The sequence below is a fragment of the Homalodisca vitripennis genome, chromosome 1, assembly GCF_021130785.1.
Source record: "Homalodisca vitripennis isolate AUS2020 chromosome 1, UT_GWSS_2.1, whole genome shotgun sequence".
Lineage (NCBI taxonomy): Eukaryota > Metazoa > Arthropoda > Insecta > Hemiptera > Cicadellidae > Homalodisca > Homalodisca vitripennis.
Genome location: NC_060207.1, coordinates 42,266,101 through 42,290,088, shown reverse-complemented (window position 1 = coordinate 42,290,088; position 23,988 = coordinate 42,266,101). Strand labels below are relative to the sequence as shown.

Genomic DNA, 23,988 nt, shown 5'->3' with positions numbered 1-23,988 from the left:
TTGTAGGATCTGCTGTTACAGGCAGTGTTGTCATGTCACGTTTTCGTCCATACTTCGGTACGTCTGAGTCAGCAGATCGGTGTTCTATGTTCTGATTTTCTAGATGATTGTTTCTTGCTGTTGTAGAATCTCCTGTTACAGGCAGTGTTTTCATGTCTCGTTTTCGTCCATACTTCGGTACGTTTGAGTCAGCAGATCTGTGTTCTATGTTCTGATTTCCTAGATGATTGTATCTTGCTGTTGTATAATGTGTTACAGGTCACATCACATCTATATTTCCGTACGGTTGGCTCGTAACAAAACAGTATTTTGGGTTATGATTTCACAGACGAGTAGTATGATGGTTGCGGTTGTGTTATATGTTACAGGAAGTGTTGACATGTCACATTTACATACACATTTCGGTACGTCTGAGTCGTAACAAAACTTAACATTACGGTAATCTAGGTTATTATTTCCCAGACGACCATTGTTGGCTTGAGGTAACAGTATGTAATGCAGGCAGTGTCGTCATGTCACGTTTACTTCTACTCAATTCAATGTTTTTTTATTGTGGTGTTAGTTATTGGCGTAGTATGGGAAAAGTGCCACAATGACCAGATGGAGTAACAATTTATATATTTTCTTAATGTTTTTACTTTAACGCGTTAACAATTGATCGAATAACTTATTTAGTACAAATTATATAAAACGTGCCTTGCTCTAAACAAAATGAAAAAAATTTTATTACATAATAACAGATATAAAATAATTCTTCTGTTATTATTTATATAAATTTCATCTTCAACTATTTTTGCATCAATTATTTTGTATTTATATTTATATTTTCATTATTAAAGAGTTATTGAGAACTGGTAATTTACGCTGTATTACAAAATATCTGTCGATAGCTACATAATAGCTTAGTGCAGTGCTTCCTAAATTGTGCGCCTCGGCGCCTTGGGGCGCCTTGAAATCCTGCCAGGAGCTCCGCCGCGGTGGAGTTACAATGATTAAGACAATATAATATCCCGTAAAAAATAATAAATATAAATTTATTATTTCCTTCACTCTATACTATATTTATAATGCTATATTCAATTATTTAACTGTCATTAATATGAGTACAGCTCAATAAATTACTTTAAATTACCTTTATATTAAAACAACAAGATCTTTCCAAACCGAGTGTACTTTGATAAATACCTCCCTATCAACGATTCAACTCTACTATGTGGGTATCAAATCCTTTTAACAAAGAAATGCATCTAAACGTTAAAAGAGTGATTGAACTCCAAACAGACGTTAAAGACTGGATTCAAAACGAATTATTTGCTATATTGTTTATGTAAGGTAGAAAGAATTGAGTCCGCAAATTACCAGGAAAGCGTTGTGTTTGTACCTTTTGCTACTTCCTACCTTTGTGCGGCAGGTATTCTTAGCTGCAGCAGTAATCAAATCAAAATAAAGACAAAACTTAAAATTTCAAAAGAAGTGTGTGTTACAATTTTGAACATGAGTCCAGATTTTAATGTACTAATTAGATGAAATCTCCTTTGCATATACTTTAAGCATATTACGTCCGATTGGCTTGTGTGAAAATTTAAACGAATATTACGATCTTTGATAAATTTGAGTAAACATAAACTGACTATCAAAACTGTAATTTTTATGAAGCAATCATTCAATTCCTAAAACAATATTTAAAATTTTAAACGCTTTGTACTTTAATTACTTCCCTCTATGTATTTAATTGCATTACTTCAAGTTTAACAGTTTAACATAGTATAATAATAGTGCTTTAAAAATCAGTACTAGTGAATAGAACATACGAGTACATAGTAGTACTCTTAGTTTTAACATAGTTTTACTTTGACGTTTTTTATGATAGCCCATTTACAATAGGCATACAGGTAAATATTTTACCGAAGTTAAGTCACAATACTTTATTGCTATTCTTTATCGACTCTATTTAGGTGAGCTGAGGGGGTGGGGCGCCGAGGAAAGTATTACAGCCCTAAAGGGAGCCTTGAGTTCAAAAAGTTTGGGAAACACTAGCTTAGAGAATAAGATTTTTAATTCTTCAGCCTATAATATTTCTGTCTCATAAAATTTCCAATCAAAAGAGTAGGCTTACATCTTAATGGCGATTGTGTAAGACAATAAGCAAATATATACGACTAGTGAACAGAAATTACATCTTTCGCTTTGATCGTAACTTCATATTCATTGGTTGTAGTTTCCCTTCATTTTATTTCAACATGAGTATAAATATATTATTAAAAGTAATGATATTTAATATATTCAGATAATCTTTATTGAACACATCAATGATACCAAATTTCTGATTGACTCCAGCAGTTGGAGGGCATAGAGTAAAGAGTTGTAAGCGGCAGATAGAAAGTTGTAATATTATTTTGCAGGAATCTGAGGCTTTGATTCTGTTCAGTATATGCGTTTATGTTTTATAGAAAAGAAATATACATAAAACACACACACACACACACACACACACACACACACACACACACACACACACACACACACACACACACACACACGTATAACAGAGAACAACAGTTACACATTCCTCCAAAATTAGTTTTATTTTTGTCTGAACTTATCTTCTATTTGACTCATTTACTAATTGAACTATCCATTTGATTGACCAAGATAATTGAGTTTCAAGGAATAATATTATGTGGCTCAAATTTGGATGACTTCCCAGAGAGCGACACTGCTAGTGCTCGCCCGCCTAGTATACATTTCAGGTAGTCTGTCAATGCAACCGGTGGTCAACTGTACCTACATAAACAAAATGTGTACAGCTCTCAAATTACGTATTGGAGATCGGACAAATGGGAAACCACTTGAGAGGCAAAGACGTGCCTTCAACCAGTGAGTGAGGTTGAGGCAGGAGCTGTTTTAGGTGGAATGCTTATCACCACCATTTGATTATCATCTTCTTATATTATCTGTGTGCACAAGAGATCCTTAATGAAACAATTCCAATTTTTTCTAAAATTTACCGCCAACAGTGTGATTCCTTGGGCAACCTCCTAGCCGCATTCCGTCAGTATAAATTTTATCCCAAATCTGGGACTAAATGGATGCTGAATAACCAATCAATAAACTACGTATATTGATGGTATTAATCTTGAAGATTCAATATAGTACTTCAATGACTCAGGAGTTTGCTCTACTGGGGAAGAGTAACATTTCGGAACCAGAAAAAGCTCGTGTTATCCAAGTTTAGGTGTTAGTTTGACTCCGTAGTGGGAGTGATTATCACTGTACTAACATGTGGAAAAGAAGACTATGTCGACGTACCTGTCCTCAAGGTTGTCGACAGACAGACCCGTTAATTTTCTCTTGCATTAATAGAGAATAAGCCGTCCAGTAAAGTCAGGAAGTATTGATAGCGTTTGAGTCCCATCTTAAAGTTGATGGAGGCTGAAAGTGGTTGGGACCTGTTATCTCCTTGAGGGCCTCGGTCCTCCTGCACCGGGTAGACGATAACCTCAGCCCTTCTGCCCATTAAGACTGAGAGCCAAACCGCCCATAGTCCCTTCAAAGCAAACTCCAGTTAATTCTTTTTTAAACAATGCTTGCAGAAGTTTCATTCCGTCTAGGTGTTCCTCAGCAATGGTGATGGTGGGAGAGGCGGCCATCATCCGTTAGAGACCAAACGTAAATTAATTTTAGTACTAATCATTGCCATACGATATAACCTAACAACCGTATTTTCACGGTCGTTCATTATTTACATATGTTTTATTTTTTTATTCTATTCTTTTAAGGCGAGGCCGATTCCCTTATCCTGTCCGTCTTTGTAGGCCACTAACTAGTGCTAGACCCTTAAGAAGCAGGAGGAGAGTCGATACAGCGCGACGTCGACAGAATTTCTACTATCGCTGTAACTCAGATACAACTTCTAAGACCGCTCGGTCGTCAGTGCTCCTATTAGTTTTATTAGTTTAATTTTAGTATAAAAAAAATTATGGTTGCCTGTAAAGTCGGTTTTACGGCGAAGATTTTACGTGACAACGTCTTTTTTCTCGGTAGAATATTTATTGATATGAATATTATTAAATTGCACAATAGGAACAAGGAATTGAATGAAAATAAGAATTGCACAAATTTTAACTATAGAAATATATTTTGTTTACTAAAACGTTGTACATAATTTGAAATTAATTAAAATTTGTTATTGTAAATGGTAAAGTTGAATAAAACATTTACTAAAATTGGAATTTGAAATTCTTGCTAAACACAGTTAAATTCTAACTTCGCGCGTGGTGATTGGTCGGTTTAGTTCGTTTGTTTGGTCGCACTGTTTATGACAGGTTAGAGGTTATAATTTGTTATTTTAAATGTTTGACTAGCAATACGCGCTGTTTCTTCTCAATCGACTGAATTACGATTGATTGCAGAGTGATTTAAACTAATAATTTACTTAACACTATCAACATTTGTCAATAGTATGACATAACCTATAAACTCAGTTTCTCAACTTTTGTGTCAATCTAACAATTAATCAATCAATCATAGTTTACGATAATGAAATATCAGTGTACAATTATTTACCTTTATTGTTGTAGTTGTTGTAAATGACGAATCTAAGCACTCCACATTTTCACGAATAAACATAGTTATCTGCTTTATCCCGTGCGGCGAACCCACAGTTATCTGCTTTATCCCGTGCGGATCCCGTGCGGCGGACCCACTGGACGGGCATCGTAACGTTACCGGGCGTTACACTTTTTCATGAGTGACTCCGAGCCGCAACCTAATTTAAGACGTTGTCACGTCAAAATGTTTGAAGAAATATGGGATATAAGAAGTAATCTACGTTTGAATAAGTATGTTTTATCCTATGTTTAAAAGATATGGTCAACAGTTGGCCCTAGCGCTCATGGAATAGATAAGCCGGTTTATAACTACAACACAATGCAGGCAGTAAGCGAGTATAGCACCGTACACTGCTGCAGTTACAGTTTATCTACAGCGATGGCCATATTCATCATAATGCGGCAAAGGAAATGTTTGCTTTCCGGCAACTTTATTACGTAATGTGGCTTGGCTCACTCGTACACCGCTAGCTATACTGTACAGTATTAATACTTGAATATTAGTAGCCATTTAAACTGTTCACTATCAAATAATAACGCTTCTATAAGGAATGCTTTCAAAATTTTAAATTTGTTTATACAACATATTTGAGTGGACATATTAATAGGCCTAAACAATTAAATGGCGATAACAATGCCTGTGATCAGGTATATTCACTGAACAAAAGACATTGTATAAGTTATAACAGCTTGGAATCATTACGTGATTAATTTTGTGTAATAAAATAAATTAACATGTTAAATTACTCGTCGCTTACATGTTCAAACACCTCGGTAAGGATTTCGTGAGAGTAAAGGTCCTGTTATCGCGAATGAAACAGCACGAAAGAGGACAGACTTAATAGAATATGATAAAAGGAAGGTTTACACCGGGCCGTTGACAATCTCCTAAAAGCCTGATTAGCCCAAGATAGTGGTGGGTAGTACTAAACCTCGCTCAATGGTGTCATTAAGTGTTTAGCTTTAATATTTCAGATGTTTATCACCCCACTTGAAGCAAGAGGGACTTTACTTTGATGTCACGAAAGAGTACTTACTTTTTCAGATATTATGACGGTGAGTTACACATCCCATGATGTACTTTCTCACAACACAATGGTTTGTAATAGTTAGGCAACATTGAGTTTTTTTTTTTTTTTTTTTTTTTTTTTTGTAGCACAACACTATAATATGTTTATAAAATCTTTAATATCTTTCTTTCGATTCATATTTAATTTCGATATAATTTAGACCCCATCCAAGGTCAAGAATATTTACTTTTAAATTAGTTTCCAACTGTATGTCTTATTATTACTCTACATAAAATTTAAAGCAATAACATTATATCAATAATTATATAAATATTACAAGCTACTTACATTAGTTACATTTCACTAGAAAGGCGCCACTGAAAAATTAAAACGGATCGTAAATTTATACTTTTATATATAACCCAGATAAGGCTTATCTAATAAGGTCGTCTCCTTCTACGTAATGGCCAACAGCTAGACATAGAAGATTAACTTTTATCTTACGATACTAAAGGTATGCACTTTGCTTGCCTCGTTTTCGAGTAAGGTCTCGCTCAGGCATTCAGCGCTACGATAATAACCCTGCTCCACCGGAAGTACACCCCCTTCCTGACTCACTACTGGAGATGATAGTTTTGTGACAAGAACGAGACTCTGTTGTACCACTACAAATCTAGCATCACCTCATTTAATACAGCCTTCAAACTAGGCTGGTACTGAAACACGTTTTTGGTTGAAAACTAGTAAAATTGGGTTCATTACATTTTAATCCCTCATACTGTAATCTTCTTGGTATGTTTTATACTATCGGTAGTCATGTCATAATCATATTTGAATATGTTTTTTTTTTTGACGTTGTAGGTAATCTCCGCTTCTGGAGCAGATTTTATAACTTTAAAAGATTCCATACAAATGTACAAAGGATACGCATTATGACCTAGTTTAACTAACATTCTGATTCATTTTCGTAACGTAAGATATAATTTATACGTATAAGGAAATTGTTTTAAATAAATCATCTCATAACATTTCTCGCCTAATACTTAGTCCCTGTGTGCATATTCCCCACCCATATAAAAATTAAGATAAACATTTCGAAAGCAGGAATTTACAGATATAACAACAACTACTTTTTATCGTAAATAAATTTATATAATTAAAGGACTACAAACAAATACAAAGATCTTTATAAAGCGTAGTAATAATATATATTAAAATACTACGGCGATGTAGGAATTTCAAAACCTCACATCTATAGAATACGTTTAATATTATGGCACCACTAACGTAGATATAATAAATCTATTGGCTGTCTAGTAAGCCTTATTACACCAGGACCAGGCGTAAAAAGCTATCCATAAAACCGACACCATAAATGAAAGTGACTTTTATCGGTCGTAACATTGTAAGGGTTTACGGGGTCAGATATTGACGAGCTCTCCGCAATACACGCTACTACGTTGTTCCCTGTCCTATAGCTGCAAAGAGGAGAGGCGGTGTAACATTGTAAGGGTTTACGGCATCAGATATTGACGAGCTCTCCGCATTACACGCTACTACGTTATTCCCTGTCCTATAGCTGCAAAGAGGAGAGGCGGTGTAACATTGTAAGGGTTTACGGCATCAGATATTGACGAGCTCTCCGCAATACACGCTACTACGTTGTTCCCTGTCCTATAGCTGTATAGAGAAGAGGCGGTGTAACATTGTAAGGGTTTACGGCATCAGATATTGACGAGCTCTCCGCAATACACGCTACTACGTTGTTCCCTGTCCTATAGCTGCAAAGAGGAGAGGCGGTGTAACATTGTAAGGGTTTACGGCATCAGATATTGACGAGCTCTCCGCAATACACGCTACTACGTTATTCCCTGTCCTATAGCTGTATAGAGAAGAAGTGGTGTAATATTGTAAGGGTTTACGGCAACAGATATTGACGAGCTCTCCGCATTACACGCTACTACGTTATTCCCTGTCCTATAGCTGTATAGAGAAGAGGCGGTGTAATATTGTAAGGGTTTACGGCATCAGATATTGACGAGATCTCCGCAATACACGCTACTACGTTGTTCCCTGTCCTATAGCTGTATAGAGAAGAGGCGGTGTAACATTGTAAGGGTTTACGGGGTCAGATATTGACGAGCTCTCCGCAATACACGCTACTACGTTATTCCTTGTCCTATAGCTGTATAGAGAAGAGGCGGTGTAACATTGTAAGGGTTTACGGCAACAGATATTGACGAGCTCTCCGCAATACACGCTACTACGTTGTTCCCTGTCCTATAGCTGTATAGAGAAGAGGCGGTGTAATATTGTAAGGGTTTACGGGGTCAGATATTGACGAGTACTCAACAATACACACTATTACGTCGTTCCTTATCCACTAGCTGAATAGAAGAGAGGCGGGGTAACATTGTAAGGGTTTACGGGGTCAGATATTGACAAGCTTTCAACAATAGGCTACACACTTTTACGTCGTTCCTTATCCACTAGCTGAATAGAAGAGAGGCGGGGTAACATTGTAAGGGTTTACGGGGTCAGATATTGACGAGCACTCAACAATACACACTATTACGTCGTTCCTTATCCACTAGCTGAATAGAATAGAAGCGGTGTAACATTGTAAGGGTTTACGGGGTCAGATATTGATAAGCTCTCAACAATACACACTATTACGTCGTTCCTTATCCACTAGCTGAATAGAAGAGAGGCGGTGTACATTTTGATGGTTTACACTGTCAGGTATCTCAAATATACACACTATTACGTCTTTCCTTATCCATTAGCTGAGTAGCCGAGAGGCGGTGTATAAGGAAATTACATTAGTAAAATAATAATTATTTCTACATATTTAGGACAAAATTAACATTTAAATATAAAACGTTTCCTCATTCCTGTATATATTACCAAACAATGGTTGAATTCGTATCTAGAGAAGTTATTTTGGCCATTGATGTAGGAATCAATAAAATTAAATCCTGCCCTGTAACAATTTTTCGTCGACCTCAAAACATTATTTAGGGTATAAAGGCTTTGTCACCGTAATTGCTTGTCTAACCAGTTTGATCAAACCTTGTCGACCACCATAACTCATGGTTAATAATACTTACAACCCCACTCACGATTGGTTATATTGAAGTATAGAATATAAACCAACTCCAATTCGCCAGGAAATAGCTCAGGTAGCATAACATATTTTTAGTGAAGTGTTTGATACTACGGTTAAAAATTTTTCATACTCTTCAAACTGACGGTTTGAACCTACGTAGCAGCGACCAAGAAGGAATGGGTGTGAATAGTTTAATAGCGTGTTAATTTATATGGAACACGTTAAGATAACTTCCATAACAAATTGTTGGTCTAATGCGATGTGTTTCTCCTAAATTAAAAAGAAATGAACAATAATCGATTCTTATAATTATTAAGTATTTTTGTCAAACTAAAATCTAGATGGTTAACTCACATAGCCATTGTAGTAATGAAAGAACAGAATAAGGTACGGTTCGGGCTCAGTGTCAATATTTTTTTAGGGAGTATGGTCACTATAAAATATTGAAGAATAATGTAATGTTAGGTTTAATATAAAGATTTACATAGTTTAATGGCAAGTTAATAATTTTAAACATTTGTATCAACGTATTTAATGGATTTAAATACATTTTACAAATGTATCCCAGAAATCAACATCTGTAAGTTTTTGATATGTAATGGGTAGCAGGTGATAAAAAATTTTTAAAACGCTTAATTGTAAGATTTCATTTTAATTGTTATGTTATGTGTGTTACGGTTTATGGTAGCCCCTGCACAATTCATGGTTGATGCAAACTACAACTTAACTAGTGATAAATTCTACAAGTAACATGTCAGTAGGGTCTTTTCACACTCGTATTTAAGGGATAAACATATATTAAAATTTTTAATTTCCATAAAAAGAAAACTGGGTCCGGGGAAGGCTTAAGTAGCTTAATATGTTAAGCTATTTTTATGTAAGAATGAGGTATTTTTTAAGGTTAGGAGTTCAGTTTAAAGAGTGCGCTGTTATGTCAGCAAAGCGTAGCAGTCAACTTAAATTAAAAATACGATACTAATGTGTTTGTACGAGAGGGAATAAATTGGAGGACAAGACGCCTTTGTCAAACGTAGTTAAAATTACATTAGCGCTGAACGGAACAATGTACAAAGAAATGGCTTTTGAAAAGTTGATACGCATTCTATTGAAGCGCCATCTCATGACTCCCGCAACAATTTTTCTTGATCTCTCTCAACCTTTCTGTCACTTATTTGAAAACGTGTACTGGAGAGAATCTCACGCATTTAACACAAGGCCTGTTCTCTTGGTATAATATAGTTCATAAAAATAATCTTATTAAACATTAAATTACTACAAATAACCTCGATAAAAATATGCTCAATAGATTAACTTACGAAACAAGTATGACTTAGTTCAAACTTGTTCCAAGTGATTAAAACAATACCGAAATACTCGAAGTATACAGTATCTTCTCCAATTTGTAAATAATTGCGATAGTGAACATTATTATTGTTGCGAACATCATATCAATACTAAACATTTAATATCTACTTTTAATTTTGATACACATTAGATCAAAATATATACTTCATATTCGACAGTTGCATTACACTATCAGATTATGAAGATACAATATTATTAATACAAGATTTTAACAATCTTCAATATTGTATATATTAATGATTGCAATGACGACCCTTCTATTTACTGATTTGTTGTCAATTTTAGAATTAACATTTGAGCTTAGCAGAGCCATCAAAGACCTCAAAGAAACAAAAAGTTTAGGAATTTGATTGAGATATAAGGTAAGTAGAATTCATACTATTTAATTATATGATAATATTCTACATACGGAAAAAGGTGCATACACATTTTATAATGAAGGCATAGAACTAAAATAAACGTATGAGACTGAAGTAGTATTGACAGAATATGCGGGGCACTTCTGCCATGAAAGGCACTACAGCGAGTGAATGGAGAGAAACACAAATCAATAATGCAAGAAACACTGTCATTGAAGTCTAGGGCTTCTCATCACATAAATGAAGACAACTGGTGGAAATGAAGACGATCCATTCCTTGCTGGAGTGCAGAATATAAAACGATGGCAAAGAGAGAACACAATTGTAGCCAAGAAACGTAACACCTTTCAATACATATTTAAAATAGTATCTAAGGTATTGCCTCTACATGTAGGCAAAATTAAACTGATTTAAAATTACAAACTTTATTATTAACCTATTATACATCAAAGCAACAACTTATTCCTATCACTGTAAACCATTATCAACTGTTTAGAAGGCCAGAATCAATTCCTGTTAATCAAAAATGAACAAGTTCAGAGTTTAAATGCCAAACATTCAGTAATTTGACGTCAGTCAGTGTTAAACCTTTTTTTTAAATCTTTCGTTAAAAGCAGAAAACAAACGAAGTTGACATTAATGAGTGTGCACGAGATTATATAGGATCAGATATTGACCCAGACTTGTAATTCATGTAACCTGTAAGTTAACAGTAATCTGCTACCTGTTACTCACGCGACAAGCTCTGCCCAACTAACTACTTCACTCGTTTAATTGAAGACAAGAATTAGGGTATTTTTTTAAGAAATGTCATTTTTTAACCTTTTTTTGTAATTTTATTTAAATTTCTACATTCATCGGCGCATGTAAAGTACTCATTTTGCTTTGAAAAGAACAAGTTTCTGTCTGTTTAAATTTGCGCGCATAACACTGTATCATTTAGCAACAGAAGGGAATCTTACGTTACTTTAAGAAATGTACAAATAGGTATTGTATTTAACATTTGTCACAAATATTCATTATCAGGATGTGTTCATGAATCATTGTAATGAGCCCAAAATAATTTAAATTCACTAGCTGGTTTGCAACTGTTGACAGCATTGAGAGGTTTTATAAACACCCATTGTGTGTGCAAATTTGAAAATTTATTTATCTGCTGCTTTCTCCAACTAACCCATATCGCCAGTATTTCTGTAATGGGAATGCAGAAGCTTTAGTGGTAACCACGGCGGAGCCTTGAGTACGCTATATGGATTTAAACTGAGGCCGGGGTTTAACGGTTTTGCTAGCAACGCTATCACGCAAACCTCATAATAAAAATATGAATTCAGAGTTTTCACCGATCTCGACTACCAAGTGAAAGGATAGGTGTAGGCTACACGAGGTTAACCGTCAACACTACACTGAAAGTTGGTATTCAGGGGTGGTATTCACCTGCAACCCGACATCGTCAGAGTCAGCAGTCAGGACCACTTCCTTGTAAACCGGATTCGCCGACAACTCATCAGTTGCAAGGTGATTTACAAAATAAACCGACTTTGCCGGGGAAAAAGTTCATTGATGAAAGAAAATTAATGAAAATTAATTATTTTCAAGGTTTTAAGCAAGATATGATCGGTTTTAGGTAACCGGAAACATCTCTCTATGTGAGGGATACTACATGAAAATTGCAAATTTTAAGAATATAAAACTCATAAAACACTATTTACTTTGACAACATTCATATTTTAAGATAGATAATTATGACATTAAACGTACCATATTCAATTTATATCAAAAACCCATTCAATGCATATACCACACATCGATCCACTTCATTTAATGATTTCAAGATATGGAGATCAATTACGGATGTAGAGAAGTTTTTCTAAATTACACTGTATCCTATGATAATGACATTCATTATACACCATGTTGGCATTAAGCCAAATCATGATGACAAGGGACTAAAACATTTTTACCTTGCTCCTTTTTAGCTCAAAGACGTTTAATGTAATTGGATATTCATAACTCAGAGAGAGCATTCTCCTTTCAAAAAGGCACCCTAGGGTAAGTATCATAATAAACAATCAGTTATGTGCTGTTCCCTTTGTGGAGCCTAACGCGCGTTTGTCAGTTACTTTATAAAGCATTCGCGCAAAGTCGCTGATGTTCGTAGCGCTCTTAACTTTACGTTTGCTCACAATGGAATATTCGCGGTTCGTTATCGTCTGTTGCTTATCTTGCTCACAATGTAGTCCTTTGATGAACAATTTAAACCCTGTTACTAAATTGAGTGGTTTTGTTTAACGTACTTAAGTGCTTTAGGATGCGGTTGCAATACTTATTACGACCTACACACTAATAAAGTAGGCTATATGTACAATCCAGTTAGTCCGAAAATCACTCATATGACGCGTGATTGTTTCTAATGTTCTAGATCACCAACTTGAACTGAGGGTGCATGACTATTTACTAAACATTTTAGTAAAGATGTTGCGACATACATGGTTTTAGCACAATTCAATGTGAACAACTACGCGTTGTAATGAATAAAATACTCTAACTCAGTAACCGCGTAGGGTTAAAACTGAATAGCCCACTTCATTACCTGAACTCCGACGAACATTGTACATTACAATAGACTAATTTTTATTCTACAGTAATCCACGAAGCAACTCGTCAGAAGTTGCCTTAAACGTGCATTAAACTCTGAAGAATTAACAAGACCAACAAACAAGAAGGTCGAGTATCTGAATGGACGGGCCTGGAGGGAAGCCTGGCCGCTTTCAACTGACAACAATAGACTACTTAGATCCGAGGTTACCGCAATCCTGCCCAAGCTTTCCCATTTTACGTTCTACTTTAATTATAAAAGTTTAAAATGAGTCTTTATAGTGGTTTTATTTATTTACCGGTATATCTAATAGGAATAGCGAATGTAAAGATTAAAACTAATTTAATTTCATTGCAAAACCCATACCTCTACCATTTGAGAATTTCGGCAAGCTGAATTATACGCAAAGAGAGACGTAGTTTCGAGTTATTTTCGCATATACAAATATTCTGTATATTGAAGCTCAATAAATACATATGTGTAATACCAACATATAATATCCATGTTAGAGATGTAGCCTCGAAAAGTGTTTTATAATAAATAACATAATATTAATAAACTTTTAACACTTTAATAAAATAACTATTCGATAGACTTTTAAACAATATACAATGATCTCACATAAAATTAAATACAACAAATTTAGCCACCAAGGTAGTAAAAAACACATGACAAATTGATTTTAATTATTTATTTTTATAATTAACTTAACCTTATTTTGTACCTGAAGATGGAATCAATGATTCCGAAATGTACATAGTAAGAAGAATAAAAGTTTAAAAGTGTTAAAAGTTTATTAATATTATGTTATTTATAATATCCAGCACCTTACACACATGTACTCATCATAACAAATTATGCCAAAGTAGGAAACTTACATAGGGTCATATCCTTTATCCAAGGAACACGTTAATCATATTATATTGTAGTAGCAAGTGCTGAATAATGATTTAACTGTATGAAGTTATGGAGTTCTATATCTAAATTGGTTGGGAAATCAGACATTATTGTATTGCAAAGTGTTTTTTTGTGATTTTTAACTAGCCACACTCTGTATCACTGGTAACATAACATGACAACATGGTATCCTCTCGTAACAGCATTACAAAGGGGCTTCTGGACTATGCAGATATATGGTTTGTGAGATGCTGATTTCTTCCAATGGCCAATATCAATTCACACCTCCCCAAGTAAGAATAACAAGTTTCAATAAGAACATCTGTAGGTTACTATTTTCTTACTTAAACCAAATACAGGATTATACTTGTGAATTCCATTCTGTTCAAATAAAAATTTTGTCTATGACGTAGCAAAATTTCTCTTTAAAATCACTCACCTCAAGGCTTCTTAGGATATTTTTCATCCAGAAAAAATACCCGACTGCGCTCTTATATTATGATACAAATCCTGCAACCCTTTTGCAGTGAACCGATGAGGGATTCAATGATTTACAACAAAACCCAATCAGTGGTATATTGGACGATATTTTCCAATCCTGGTAAAATTTCCGTCATGTACCGATTAGACCTCAAGGATTAAATCATACCCAGCGACATTGAGAACGGGGATGACAAAGGAAATCTGAATAACAAAAAATGGCGTCGGTGAAATTCGAGAAATAATCCCAGATAAGTGTTCTCAAAGAAAGGAAGAATAACTTTATCAAAAGCTGGGGTTAAGGTCATGGAGATCAACAAATCTGATCAACAATACAGAAAGTTGCGGCGTTGGATGATGCTTCATAACTGATATGAGGGACACTTGGACACATGTCGCCTCTTGTAGGGGCTTTTTAAACCTGTGATCTTGCGGAAACTGATTAAGATATCGATATTTTTGACCTCGTTATCACTAATATTGAATCAGAATGGAGAAATCTTTTTATCTGCATTGATCAGGAAATAGTTTTGGACCATTGGGTTATGTACTTTTCTATTAACGTCATGAGGCTTACATGTGGCAGATTAAAACTTTCTGGGGTATCGAGAAGTTTGAGAATTAATGATAATTGAGTGCGTGAGACCGAATGGAACATAACGAAAACTATGCCAACCCATCCTACAAAGTAACTTGATCACATTTGTTGGTAACTAACTGAAAAATGTAATGTAAGTGTATTCACTTTGTTTGTATCATTGCGTTTATTCTGTGATTTACGCCTAGCTATCATGATTACCCATAAGATTCTATTTTTGCTTCAATTTTGCTCTCTTGCTCCTTAAAATCAATAGCGTTCTCTATAGGACCAAGAGTTGTAAAAATTACCTAGGACATTAGTATTGTTGGGGTCCATATTGCTTTCGAGATAGGGTTATATTATTTGATGTATTTTAAATGAAACCTTATTTAAATTTTCAGTTCTTATGTTTACAATACTTTTGGTTTGATTCACTTGTGTTAAAGTTTTATGCAACGAATTAAAGAGTTCTTTAAAAGTATTTTGATCGTGGTATTATTATTTCCACGAATACCTTACTTCGGTGAAATTTCTATAAAAACCGTTTCATATAGAAGGAGAGGAAACCACCATATCGGCTAACGGAACAAGACTCTCCATTCTTTGACATGGTACGAATATAATTTACATATCTGTAAAGTTAAATAGTTCAAACTAAACTGAAAATCATTTCATATTAACTTTCACCAATCACGTCGTCACATGTAGTTAATCGTTATTTTGCTTTCAGATAAATACTCGAGCTTGATTTTTTTATTACTCCTGGACGAAATATGAAATTAAACATCTAGTTATTTTATATGGAACTATAACTTCTGACTATGAATTTTAAACAATTTATTTAGTTTATTCTCCAATATCGTTACAAAGTGGCGGTAGTGGTAGTCCGATACAAATGTGATACTTATTTATAGAATCACTTTTTAAATGGTTTAAAAATAATCAGTACAAATAATTTTTTTGTATTAAAGTATTGTATAGAAAACACATTTTTTATCAACAAACCCCCGTGACTGCTAATGAGCTTATTTCAGAGCACTAAAAGGTACAGGATTAAACTACCAACTGAAAGATCATCAGAGAAGCTGTTAAATCTCAGTTGAAACAACAACGGATCTGAGATAATGCTACAGAACCGTAAAAATAGGTTTTATCATATTCTATTAAAGCCGGCCATTTTCAGAGCGCCGTTTTCTCGCGGAGTTTAGCATTGAAAGTTACGATAATAGCCTCGCCCTACTCAGTCCTTTTATCTCCTTTTCTTCAATATGACCGGAAATCAATGGTTATTGTCCCTAGTATTGTTTATCTCCATCTATAAACTCGGATACATTAATATGATCCCCGCATTTGTACTATTATTGCTAAAATATTTAGCTGTTCCCTATTTGTGTTAAAATGCGATTTTATCTGTGTAAGTACTTATACTATAGATTATGTTGAGATTTCAATAGCAACAACAGAATCGTGATCCTTAGTTATCCTCGAATCGGTTATTGTTTGAAATTGTAATAGGCCTACTAAATTATGAATCATCTTGGAGGTAGTTTTTACTATAGTGTAAACAAACAATATCTTATGTTAGTTTTAAACAGCTGAAATCGTAAAAGCAGAAGCCTAACTTTTATACAATAATTTTTATGACCGACTGGCGATGGGGTAGGGCGGCATTTATCCAGTCCAATATAGAGAACTGTGTGCCGCAACTACAATTCTGGTATGTGTACCACAATTACAAGTCTGGTATGTGTACCACAATTACAATTCTGACATTTGTGCCTTCAATGCAAGAAGACCGACTGGACAAGGCGCCTCGCATGACATATCTAGTTACTAAGTCATTGTTGGACTGGTTAAGCTCAATTGACCAATCAGCTCAACAGCTGTCCAGGGAACTGCCCCTAAATTGTAACTCGGTTAAGTCCAACTTGTGTACAAGAATATGTGCTGTTATTTTATTTACGATGTTTTCAGTTCTCAAGAATAACATTACGGCCGTTACGGTTCGAAGTATGACTTACTCCCAGAACATTTTAAAAGTGCTGTCTTAGATCATAAATTGTCAATTTAAAAAATAGCTCGTCTTGATTCTAGTTTTCCCATTTAATTATACAGTTTGAAAAGAGTTTTGCAATTATAAATTTTGAAAAACTTACTTTATACAGGAAAACACAATGGTGAATATCAAACACATAAACCTCAAATTCAAACTAAAAAATGTTCGTTATTTATCCAGAAACGCGATACCAATATCTAAATCGGTCTAAGTAACTGAGTTTTAGCATTAAAGTTAACTTGTAATTAAGTTTTCCCAAGTAGGTGGCAGTATAAACAGTAAATACTAACATTATCTCGTCTTAGCAAAGTTTCCTCGGAACTAATATATTTGTACAGCAGTGTAATATCAGTAATGGATGGTTATTAGATTACTTAGTTAAAGCACCTTCAGAGCACATATGGTATGAAATACGCGATGTGCGGTAGTATCCATTAGTCAGCTGTAAATTACTGTATTTTCTCCCGGATGTACATTACCACAAAGTTTACGCTTCTGTAACTGACTACGTTATAAAAACTTGCCGCAGTCACCGCTTCTTTGCACTTTCTTTATTTCCAATCACTAAATTAAAATCATTAGATGTAATTCGTATAAATATATTTGTAGCTGATCCAACTTCTTAAAAACCAATAAGTAATAACGTAGTTGTATTTCTATTGCAAGAAAACTGTCTTACAGATAAACTAATACACGCTAAATGTTACTTTGTTAATCAGCTATTCAAAGAGGCCTTATAGTTCTTTATATTATAAACCTCACAACTATTTACTATTTTATTCGTTGATTCACTCATATGCACAAGAAACACCATTTTAAAACATACTGTCTATCTAAATTGTGAAATACAAGTTGAGCGGTATTTTTCAACCTAGAAAGTGGTTCCAGGAATCTACAGGTTTATTTATTATCATTCAATACCTATGCTTGAATAATAAATATTTATAGACAAACATCCTTTTAAAGACAAATTGTATTATTATTTCTTTTGTCATTATATTAATACAGTGTTTATTTCATTTACTAAATTTATGAAACACTCCAGCCTTCAGTATATACAGCCAGCTCAATTATTTTGTTTAATTATGTTAGTTAAATACTTTTCCCTTGAGAATTTTCCAGGATAGCTAATAAACTCCCATACATTAAAGTTTCCGATATTACTGAGGTATAAATACTGTACATTCATACTAACTTAAAATATATAACTGTAACATAGTAATAACTTAGTTAAACATTCAAAGTGTTTAAGAAACCTTAAATATTAATAAATTGTAATACTAAGCGATATGTAATGACATGATATTTTTGGATGGCTTAATTTCCGCTGTGGTGTACATTTACCCTTCAAATCACTTATAATTGATCGGTTTAAAAATAATAGAATTTAAATAATATGCCTAACAATCTTCAGGCAATTTGCTTGAAACTGTACTATTTAGTTAACTGTATTACTGCTAAAATAATGTCAGAACCCAAACTATATTTTACATCGCCTTTTCAGTAATATACACCACCTGAGCATTAGTGTGTAAAATATTTATTGTTTATGATAGATATAAATAAAATGTACTCATAGACCAATGCAAGAATATTGTAATTAGCATCGTGTTATAGATTTGATATCTTAACATGAAACAAGTTAAAACTTATCCGACAAACACAAAATTGTTACATATTTTGAAACTATATACATTATGATACAAGAAATGTATTACAAGCTTTTCTAGTCATATAATAACGTAATTGAACTTATCCAGTTATCCTCTCCTCTTGTTTTGCCCTTTTTATTGTTATTGTTCAAACAACACAATGATAGGGACATAAATACCAATCAAGAAATGAAGCATTACTCATGTCGCATATAAATATGTTTTTCTTTAAATATCGTAAATATATTCAAAATCAAATAAATAATTTAGACGGGTGTTATTTCAAATTGAAACCTATTTTAGTTTATTAATCATAGAATTGGTTGGATTTTTTCCGATAGTTTTAATATAAAATACTTTTAAATAAAATACAAATAAATACATTTACTTTGCTATATCCCTTAATTAACTAATTGTATACTAATATGTAGTGTACTGTTAAAACGTAAAAAAATCAGAATTTTTAGTAAATAGACTCCCATAAGGAAACTTTTAGGGTTTAGTCACATGACCAGTAACACACTAAAGTAAGCATATTATCGTGTATTAATTATATAACTTTTTAAATTAAAAATATTTTACAAGAACCATTAGATTAAATAAGGTCCTACTTACTAGTAATGCTTATAAAAAGTTGTATTAACTCTCGTCTTATAATAAGGCAAAGAATATTTTTAATCAAATTTAATTAATTTAGACTTTAATTTATTTGTTTCGTGGTTGATAAGTTCAATTATTGTTTACGTTATATCATTCTTAAGGAAAATAGTAAAATGCATAATGATTTCTTGTATCCTTGCATGTTAAAAAGTACAACCATATGTAATAAATACGAATCAACAGTCTTCGTAAAATATGTCAAGAACAAAAAATTATTCATTTTCGATACAAAATTATTAATAACTTTCCTTAATCGTTATTGTAGGTAAGATATGAAATTATTAAGCGCTGTTTTAATTTGATCGGGAGCATTAAACCTGTGACTAGTTCTCGATTTAGAATACACGCCGTCATATATAAAGGCCTTAAATCGTTTATAAAGGGCTTTAACAACCTAAGAGGGAATAACAAGATAAAGTAGAGGAGCGTCTGGAACGGTAAAAGATGGCATCTCTATAACAAGCCCGTTAAATCTCCTTGACGAACATATTTATTCACTTCAACTCTAATAGCTATTTAAGACCCCTCCCTTGTTGTATTCTTAACTAATGGGGGCTCAACTTTGTATAAAAAGCGGCCCTTTAAAAACTCGTTACAAGAGTATCCGGCCGGCTCACCTCCTGGCGAAGGTAGAGTATCCATCTAATTAAAAGTTCAAGTGCTGTCTTCTGTTCACTTTCGCAGCGTTTTAGTTTCGTTCAACACCATAACACACTTGCAGTATATAGTATCAAACGGTATCGAATAATCCACAAGACTGCACCGGGCGGTTTTACTCTCTGTTATCGATTACGAACCCGACTCCCGGAGGAGGATGGTAAACGACACACAAGTGATACACCACAGGTACACACACGGTCGTCTACGAGGGTAACGATGCGAGGCGATACGACTGTAACGATAACGATTGGTGGGACCGGTCGATAAGCTGGGAGAGCGAGTCACCACTCCCGACTGACGACACGACTCGACTGACAGTCTCTCCGACACGCCGTGGGTGGGGTGGGTGGCTAGTCCCTCGCCCGACCGCGCCACCCCGCGACACTAAATTTACCCCCCCACGCCATGCCGGCTTTGTGGAAAAATTAATAAAGTAAAATGCACCGACGGATAAACAATGTATCTACACAAGCCATAAACAACTCGATAAGAGTGTACTCTTGTTTATTGGAACAGTCCGTTGAATGTTTTTCACCGTGGTGATATCAGTGTTGTATCTTTTGAACTCAGAGCAACAAATATATTGAATCCCTTACTTACGCCCGGCATGTCACTAATTTTTAACTGTACTTTGTAATTTTTGCCATTTGTCATTTTTGTAAGTGTGTAACAGGATTATTACATTTTACAAATGTAGTAACTTGATAAATGGTTATATATATTTGCATGCGGGTGTCAATTTACGTTATTTATTAAATCTAAAATTAAACCTGATGGTTTCGGTTAGAGTGTAATTTTGATCTCAAAGGAATGCTTTAAATAATTCACGAATAGATGAATTAAAACAATATTTCAAACTATTTGTTGAAACATTTGTGATTGTATTTATCAATATTAAAACTTGTGATGTTAGTGAAAATTATCTGTCTAACCTATTCTATACTTAATTTCTTTCTTTTATATATTTAAGTTTATGTACAAGTCGAATAAAAATGTTAAGTACAAGTCAGCATATCACTATAATAATTAATTATATACGATCAGTGTAAAATTTTGCAGTAATGCATTAAGCTCAAACAAAGGTAACATCAGGATTCTTTGAAAAACATCAAAACAACTAAACGATTGAGTTTCGTGGAAACTTCAACAATAGAGAACTTGATGAGGTTCAAGATCTGGGAGTAGTTTTTCTGCTTATCTCTTCCAATGTTATATATATTTAAAGTTTTCAGGATACTTGGATCCTCTAAACAATTCCATTACGTGCTGTTATTGTTTTCTTTGTTTATTATTTTAAGTCTAATTTGTTCCTATTTTTTTAGTGCTGATTTATTTATAGTGTAGAATAGTCCTTTTTATAGAATTAAATACATTTAAATACAACAAACCTTCAAGGACTGACTGTAGGATATGGCTATATAAAATCATCGTTTTACAAGAACGGTTACAATAAGAATCTAGTAGCAATTTTTTGTAACTAATGTAACTGAATGCACCAATTATATTTTTAAAACAACAGGATTGTACAACAAATTATTAAATTATGTGCGTGAAGCGGTGGAATACAGGAGAATCTCTTGTCGCTATCAGTAAGTGGGCGAGGTAAGTGCCGCGCGACGAGGCAGCGAGAGCAAGCGCTAAGGGCACCTGAGGCACTTAGCTTCAAGTGCCACCACAACACCCAAACTTGCCCACTTCCTCCGTCTTTTACTCCAAGTGCCTTGCCACTCTACTTTCGACGCTGTTGCACAGTTCAATTTTTGCGTAATGAACATTACTTACTTAGAGGTGCGACTTCGAACAAGTTTAATTTTTAGTTTAGATCTGATGTATATTTTAGTTCAGAATCTAGGTTTAGCTGTATGACCTCAGTTATAAACCACACATGCAAGTAATTAATGTAAATTAATTTGTCTTTCTTGAGATTTGACCAACGTATATTGGAAAGTGAAAACATAGAGGAGCGTTCCTTAGATGTTGTATCACTATGAATGTAATAAAAGCCTTTCTTAGCTAATGGTACATCTGATATATGAATTTCAAAATTGGTTTAATCATGAACGTAATTTATATTTTTTCTTTTATACTACTTAGGAAACAGAACCTAAAGGTAGCCTTTATATGTAAGTAAAAAGATCTCCAAGTAATTATAATGTAAGTGATAAGAAATCTTCGTGGTCGTACCCAATTCCTTCTTGTTACCTCAGCCCGAGAAGTTCCAACCTCACTTTTCACTTAGTTCTAAAAAGACTTTTGCGCTGTTTCCAGCGATACAGGATGTTCAGTTTAGGTAAGATTTTAATGTAGAGGCCGCCTCCTATCGAGATCCACGAGAAAGGTTTTTGAGCACTTAACTCATTAGGAGGATTGAAGGCCACCTCTTAACCAGCCTCTCCAGTCAAACCAGGCAGGGGGTGGCACGCCCTTCTGTTCAGACCAGCAACTGCCTTTAACACTTTGGGGGCCTTTAAAAACGTATTATTTCTCGCTGTACTAGGCCTGGAAGTTACAGGAGAACAACACGAGTGTTATGAACACTTTTTCCAAATTCGTAGAAAAACAACTCCCATTTTTTGCTATTGGTTTTCTAGATTCCTTCAAATTTTCTAATCCCATCACAAAAATTACTCAAAGAAGAGCGAGCTAAAACTGTTTCCCACTTCTAAGTGTGGCAATAATAGTGGACCTGCCTAGGAGAGGCAGGATATCAATAGACCCCATTCTGTGTTGAATCTAAAAACAAAGAAAATCTATCTTTCGAAGTTGAAGACTTCAACTAATAAATCAGTGACGGACAGTAAAAAATTCCTTAGATATACAGATTTAGAAGAAAGTTTTCAAATCATTCAAGAGGTTGTCACATAAAAGTCTCAAAACGTATTCGTCAAGCACAGTTCCTGAGAGTGATCTTGCATAGTACACTATTTCTAAGCTTTTCTCATTGAAAAAAAAAACGTTACTGTTAATAGATAGCTCTATAAGATTGTGATCGCTAGATGAAATACGGAGAAATTATGCTCGGGTTACAAAGAGATTAACTAGGACTCTTCGATAACAATGTCTGGACTAACAAAGCGTGTTTTTCATACAGAAGCCTTTGCAAATCGCTATAACTTCAATTCCTTGTCAAAGTTTGATCATAAAGTTACTTATTATAAAATGGATAAATATCATAAAATGAGTCTCGCATTATATAAGGTCAAATTATTGGCACTTTTCTCTTGAAAGAGCATTGAATGGAGAGCGATACTATATATGCTCGAAGCATAGTGTGGCAAGTCTTTTAACGTTTGACAATATTGAAAAACTTTTGTCAATCATATGGCTCCAAGATGGCTTTGCAAGATGTGGTTCCAGTGAGTCTTCGAGGGTGGCTTTGACGCCACTTCCCAGGACGTAATTTAGATCTTCATGGACCACACAGCCATATCGAGACTGCTGCGAAACCTTGATTAGTTATAAAAATCGAATTCCCGTTACTAGAGCATACTCCTGGTTAATTTAGAAGTACTAGAAGGGTGGATTCCCAAAAGGGACGTAATCGACAACCCACGCGGCGGAAACATTTCAATTAGCAATTTGTATGTAATACTATTCCAGAACCTTACGTAAGAAATGTATTAATTCTATATGAAGTAGTGCAGAATAACCATAACTCAAACACCAGGTGTCATCATGCAACCCTCGCATTGTGTAGGGCGTAGTAAAAGTGAAAGTCCCCTTTAAAGAAGATGCTATAAAATATTTAACCTCTAAAAACATCTTTCAACTTCTATGTGAATAAATAACAGGATTTTGGACACTTGCCATCTTTAAACACTACGTTATGAGAAGATACAACACGTAGGTAATCACGCGCTTATGTTCACCGTTTTGAAATTCGAGGAAGGGAACAGATGGCTAATTCTCGGGACGTGGCATTTCAGTGCGTGTAACGAGTGTGATGGTTAATGT

At 34.3% G+C, this 23,988-nt stretch overlaps 1 protein-coding gene across 2 annotated transcripts in view; it reads right to left on the bottom strand.

Annotated features, from left to right (window-relative positions):
* LOC124360369 overlaps positions 1-20,345 on the bottom strand; it is a 354,556-nt gene extending 334,211 nt beyond the window's left edge. For both annotated transcript variants that reach the window (XM_046813951.1, XM_046813942.1), the window contains exon 1: positions 19,992-20,345. The gene's annotated coding sequence lies outside the window, so the exon portion shown is untranslated. The remainder of the gene's footprint in view (positions 1-19,991) is intronic.
* Positions 20,346-23,988: the final 3,643 nt, after the last annotated feature.